This window comes from Rhipicephalus sanguineus, chromosome 8 (genome assembly GCF_013339695.2).
Source record: "Rhipicephalus sanguineus isolate Rsan-2018 chromosome 8, BIME_Rsan_1.4, whole genome shotgun sequence".
Classification (NCBI taxonomy): Eukaryota; Metazoa; Arthropoda; class Arachnida; order Ixodida; family Ixodidae; genus Rhipicephalus; species Rhipicephalus sanguineus.
Window position 1 is genome coordinate 100,306,126 of NC_051183.1, and position 6,546 is coordinate 100,312,671.

The 6,546-nt window shown below is 44.6% G+C and overlaps 1 non-coding gene across 1 annotated transcript; it reads right to left on the reverse strand.

Moving 5' to 3' along the window:
- Nucleotides 1–736: 736 nt before the first annotated feature.
- Trnai-uau (transfer RNA isoleucine (anticodon UAU)) lies at nucleotides 737–828 on the reverse strand. Its single transcript is given in 2 exon segments — nucleotides 737–772; nucleotides 791–828. It is a non-coding gene; the product is annotated as a tRNA-Ile (tRNA).
- Between the last annotated feature and the right edge of the window lie 5,718 nt (nucleotides 829–6,546).

The following is a 6,546-nucleotide window of genomic DNA, read 5'->3' on the forward strand; positions in this document are numbered from 1 at the left end:
TCCAGCCGTCCAAGATTCCGTGGGCGTCAACCGTGGTGTTCGTGACGAAGACGGATTGAACCCTACGTTTCTGCGTCGATATCGTCGCACCTGAACAAAATCACGAAGAAGGGAGTGTATCTTCTCGGATAGATGACGCCCTGTATAGACTACATAACGCGAAGTGCTTCTCGTCGATGGACCTCTACACCGGCTACTGGCAAATCTAAGTCAACGAGAGAGACCGAGAGAAAACTGCCCTTTATAACACCACACGGCCTCTTCGTATTCAAGGTCATGCCTTTTGGTGTTTTACTCGGCACCTGCGACTTTACAACGCGTTATGCATGGACAGTACTGTCAGGTTTGAAGTGGCATACTTGCCCCGTCAACTTGGATGTCGTCCTTGTCTTTGCGTCAAATTTCGACGAACACTTCCGGCGCCTTGGACCTGTACTTCAAGCAATCGAGACCTCCAGACTGACCCTGAAGCAGAGAAGTGCCGCTTTGCGCACGATGAGCTGTTGTTCTTGGGTAACGTATTCGGAAGTCGGGAAGCGATAAGCTTTCGGAAGCGAATAAAGCTATCAGACACACAGCTCACGGCGAATTCTAATCGCGACCCTCCAATAGAGCTTCAGGCGCGCTCACCATGCTCTGTTCCGACCGGTGGCCAACTGTGAAAAGTTTGTATTACCAGTCAACAGCATACAGTATATAACCTCATAATTAAATATAAAACAAAATAAAAAATGCGTTCCCCAGGTGAGGCTCGAACTCACAACCCCGGCATAGCTCACGAGAACTGTCGTATAAGTACCGTGCGCTAACCAATTGCGCCACTGGGGAAGACAAATGTGCCGAATTGTAAGTGGCCGTACATTCGCGCCGCTTATCTGCAGCTCTACGTGCGGGGCAGTTGCGTCGTTCAGTGCTTTGTGTTTTATTTATTTTAACCGGACTTAAAGGTCGTTTATCAATAAATACCACGTTCTTGCGCTGTACGCCTGAAACACTCGCAACGTAGCAGCTCTAAATGCTTCGGCAGAAACGAGAATAATTAAGTTGCGAGGTCCGATGCGAGTCGCCTACTGAATTTGTCTATTTGTCTTTATTTATCGAGCCACTTTATATTTACGAGAGAATAATTACAGTTCGTCCAACTCGATTTTACGGACCGAAACAACTCTGGTCGTTTCTTGCTCGATATTACAGAAGTGGAATGAAGCGTTCCGAAACAGAAATATGCTAGCTTTCATAGTGATATAGCCTTACTATGGATAATAGAATAATCAAATCAAATCAAATCAAACGTTTATTTTACGTGCCCAGGAACAACCTTAAGGTCTTTGTACTGGCGCACGAAAAAAAACAACAAAACAAAGGCCAACATTCATAATAAAATATCAGGGATAAGGAACGTTATAAAATTGCACATATACAACTATGCGCAGGCAGAACACAGACAAACAAACAAAAATGTCAACAGTCTACGAGGCTATGTAAGTACAGTGCAAAGCTCGGAGCAGAACAACGACTGGGAGCCGTGAAAAACATCGAGCTTTAAAAAGTAAGCATTGTGAAGACGTATCCTGCCAATGGTCGAATGTTCACAGAGGCAGGCGGTTACAGGAAAAGGTAATATGAAAATAATAATAATAATAATAATAATAATAATAATAATAATAATAATAATAATAATAATAATAATAATAATAATAATAATAATAATAATAATAATAATAGTAATAATAATAATAATAATAATAATAATAATAATAATAAAAATAGCAGTTGGCGTTTTGCGTCCCAAAACCACGATATAACGATGAGGGACGCCGTAATGGATGGCTCCTGAAATTTTGACCATCTGGTGATCTTTAACGTGCTCCTAAATTTAAGTACACGGGCCTCTAGCATTCCGCCTCCATCAAAATGCGGCAAAATGACGTCATTGCGTTTGCGTCAAATTTCGACGAGCATATCCGGCGCCTTGAAGCTGTACGTCAAGCAATCAAGACCTCCGGACTCACCCAGAAGCCAGAAAAGTGCCGCTTCGCGTACGAGGAACTCTTGTTCTTGGACCACGTATTTAGCAAATATGAAGTTCGCCCAGCGGCCCGCGGAAAACAGCTGCCATCGCTGCCTTCCCGCCGCCCACCGACAAGAAGGCCGTGCGCCGATTTCTCGGCTTGTGCGCCTATAACTAGAAACTAGAAAGGGTTATCAATTATGCTAACCGATCACTATCGAAGGCGGCAACCAACTATTCCACAACAGAAAAGGAGTGCCTTGCCATCATCTGCGCTTCATCAAAGTTTCGTCCCTACCTTTACGACAGACACTTGAAGTTGTGAGCGACCACCACGCCTTGTGTTGGCTAGCTAAGTTGAAGGACCCTTCAAGTCGCCTTGCACGGTAGAGTCTGCGACTTCAGGAATTCGACATTACCGTCGTTTACAAATCCGGATGAAAGCACACTGACTCTAACTGCCTCTCTTGCGCCCCCGCTGACCCGCCGCCACAGGACTACCAGCACGATGACTGCTTCTTAGGAACCATAGGTGCCGACGACTTCGTTGTACGACAGCGAGCCGACCCGGAACTCATGGGCCTTGTGGGATACCTCGAAGGCAGGGCCACCGTTGTTCCGAAGATGTTCAAGCGAGGACTGGCGTCGTTTTTCATGCGAAACGGCGTTCCCCTAAAAAAGAACTTCTCGCCAGTTCAAGCCAACATATACCTGCTCGTTATACCTTCGGCATTGTGTCCAGAGGTCCTTGAAGCTTTACATGACGACCCGACGGATTTTTCCTTAGATTTTTCCGCACGCTCGCGAGGAGCTACTACAGGTCTCGCCTCACTGCCGACGTCATTCATTATGTGAGGACTTGTCGATTATGTCAGTGACGGCTGACACCGCCGAATAGGCCACTTGGACTTCTGCAGCCCATCGAATCATCTTGCCGGCCGTTCCAGCAAATCGAGGTGGACTTACTGGGGCATTTCCTGGCATCGACTTCCGGAAACAAATGGATCGCCGACTACCTCACCCGCTACGCCGAGACGAGGGCCCTTCCCAAAGGCAGTGACACTGAGGTACTAAGTTCTTCGTTGAGAACATCATCCTGCGTCATGGCGCCCCAGTGATCCTCATCACCGACACAGGTACGGCCTTTACTGATGACCTAGCTCAGGCGATCTTCAGATGCAGCCAGACAAGCCACGGCCGCAGCACAGCCTACCACCCACCAACAAATGGCCTCACCGAGCATCTAAATAAAGACTATCGCTGACATACAGGCCATGTAGGTCTACGTCGAACACAAGACGTGGGATGCCATATCCTTTCGTACGTGACCTCTACATACAACACGGTTGTGCAAGAAACGACGCAGATGACGCCATATAAGCTGGTGTACGGAAGGAGCCCGAAAACGACGCTCGGTGCCATGCTATCAATATCATCGACGATGAAAACCTCGACGTCACCGTCTACCTTCAGCGCATTGAAGAAGCCAGATAACTCGCTCGTCTGTGCATGAACAGCCAGCAAGAGACACACAGCCGTCGTTACAACCTTCGACGACGCCACGTAGAATACCAGCCCGGCGACCGTGTTTGAGCCTGGACGCCGGTTCGCCGACGTGGACTCAGTGAAAAAGTTCTTCGGCGATACTTCGGGCCATAGAAGGTTCTTCGACGTCTCGGTGTTCTAGAATACGAGGTTATCGCGGACGGCATTACGAACTCTCAGCGGCGCCGCGCGACCTGAAGTCGTCCATGTCGTGCTCCTTAAGCCGTTTTATACGCGTTAGTGAACTGAGGACTCCACTTTTGGTTTCTTTATTATTAAATGCGAAGCATATCTTAGCGAACCTTGGCACTTTGAGCGTTTCTATCTAGTCTATCTATCTATCTATCTATCTATCTATCTATCTATCATTATCTATATCTATCTATCTATCTATCTATCTATCTATCTATACTATCTATCTATCTATCTATCTATCTATCTATCTGTCGTCTGTCTGTCATCTATCTACTCTATCTATCTATCTATTATCTATCTATCTATCTATCTATCTATCTATCTATCTATCTATCTATCTATTCTATCTATCTATCTATCTGATCTATCTGTCTGTCTGTCTGTCTGTCTGTCTGTCTGTCTGTCTGTCTGTCTTCTGTCTGTCTGTCGTCCGTCCGTCCGTCCGTCCGTCCGTCCGTCCGTCCGTCCGTCTATCTATCTATCTATCTATCTATCTATCTATCTATCTATCTACTCTATCTATCTATCTATCTATCTATCTATCTATCTAGCCGCCTACGTCCCGGTGCTCTCATGATCGCCTCCTCAACTTGGTGTAGACCAACATTAGCATGGGAGGGTAAGGGGATTTCACGAATATGACTGTCGGGCCATAACATGAATAACGTGAAAATCCTGTCGCGCACGTCGTCAAACCCTTTCCTTCAGACACGTGTGGCACATACCCGTTTACCACAGGCCGCGGTGTACGGGTATGCGCCACAGGTGATTGACAGTTTATATCTACCCAGTAGTGGCGAGAACAGGCATTGGTAATTTAAATGCGAGAGCGTTAAGAAAAACCGACATCGGCAGCGTTGACCCGACGAATGGAAAGAATAAAAATCAGGATCCCAGCAGGAATCCAACCCAAGCATTCTGCGTGGCAGTCAGTACCACAGAGCCACGCCACGTCTAAACACTGCTTCGGAAAAACACCCTACATATCGAGGCGTAATGTCGGTGCAACATCAATTGTGGCTGTGCTGGCTATCTAATTAATAACAAAGCAATAAACACTACATGTGTACTCCTACGATACAGGTGTCATGTCAGCTTAACGTCTCTGGTTCCAGCGTTGGCTCCGCTTTTATAACAGTCTAATAAACATTAAATTTGTATTCCTATGATTCATCAAGCTACATTGAAGCACTGCTGGACCCCGGAGGAATACATTAACGAAAGTTAAAATGATATTCACAAGATTGCACCATAAAGTTCACTTAGTTTCGACGATACTGACGTATGTACTCTAACGTGAGGGCTTACGTTACGTCGCACCATAAGCTACCCTTAAACGCCAGTGTTGTCGACGTGCCTGGTGAGCCCACGATGTGCACAAGCTATTACACTTACAAAAACACATCGATCCACCTCGTAACGCTTGGCTCAAAGCCATAATATACAGCATAGAAGTAAGTACTCGCTGACTGCTTCACATGAAACCGATTCCCACAACACGTGGGATCTGCCGAATTTTTTGTTCCTTCTTTGTGTATACCGTAGACCACAGAATACTGCTAAGTAAATTACCACATTATGGTTTCCGCCGGACCATATTCCAACTTCTTTCAGATTACCTGAAAGGTCGTCAACAGGCTGTGTTAATTAATGATTTCATGTCTTCTATGAGCCACTTGGGTACTCGTGTTCACCAGGGCTCGGTGCTCGTGCCATTGCTCTTCTCCTTGTATATTAATGGCCTTCCGCAGATATTACAGCCTTCTAACATACTGATGTATGCTGACGATACTTGTGTCATAGTAACAGGTAAAAATCTAAGTGATCTTGAATCGAAGTCCAATGTCGTATTGGAAAAGGTTGCTCATTGGTTATCGAATAATAAACTATCCATAAATACCGATAAGACTAAATGCATCACATTTCACTCTTGGTTGAAACTCACTAATGCTAATGATATACACATAAAAATTAACGCTTCTGTGATCGAGCAAGTAACCACAATTAAATATCTTGGTGTCACTATAGATAACAACTTACATTGGCAGATGCAGATTCAGAATGTGTGTTCCAAATTAGCCTCAGGGTGTCATGCACTTGCTCAGGCTCGTCAACATTTGAATACCACTACTCTACGAATACTTTATTATGCTTTCATTCATTGTCACATCTCATGTTGCATTGAGTCTTGGGGCGGTACGTACACAACTTACCTGGACCCGGTTAGACGACTTCAAAAACGGGCTGTAAGAATCATTACTCATTCCAAGTATAACGACCCCAGCAAACCTTTGTTTTCCCGATTACTTATTTTGCCCTTCGACAAGCTATATGCAATTAAATCTAGCCAAATATGTACACACAGTTATTAATTACAACCACCCTTTTCATGTTTCGATGTTTTCCGCCCCTTCTCGTTCTACTAGACAAGTAACCTTTGGTAAATGGAATATTCCACGAACTAACAATGTATATGGTGAGCGGCTTTTGCAGTTCGTTGGTATTAAAATCTGGAATGTTATTCCTTTTGAAATAAAAATGTGTTCTCATTTCACTAAGGCACTAGAAAAACACTATTTAGAAGAATGTACTGATTTATTATTGTCCAGTCATATTTAGTCTGATGACTGTCTTAATTTTAGTAAGTAGGTGATTTTCTTTCTTCCTTCTTTCCTATGTTTTAACGGTTTCGTGCGGTTATTATATGTAATGTAATGTTTCTTTGCTGGATATTACATTCCGAAGTGCCATTATAAAATGTTTCTTTTTGGACCCTACCAGCCTATGGCAATGGG